Genomic DNA, 209 nt, shown 5'->3' with positions numbered 1-209 from the left:
GAAAAATCTTTTGGGAAAAAGGGGTTATCTTCAAAATGGAAATTTTCAGGGGCGTGACAAGGGTTTCACCAGGGTCCAGGGGAATGTTATCGGAGGGAAAGACCCTAAGGGAAAATGGGAAAAACAAGTGGTATTTTAACCCGCATCTGCAAAAGCATTCCTATATTTTCGGCAGTATTTTGTACGAAAAACGCCCATGGGAGGGGGTA

Source organism: Penaeus monodon, chromosome 19 (genome assembly GCF_015228065.2).
Source record: "Penaeus monodon isolate SGIC_2016 chromosome 19, NSTDA_Pmon_1, whole genome shotgun sequence".
Taxonomy (NCBI): domain Eukaryota; kingdom Metazoa; phylum Arthropoda; class Malacostraca; order Decapoda; family Penaeidae; genus Penaeus; species Penaeus monodon.
Note: the sequence above shows the minus strand (reverse complement) of the source record.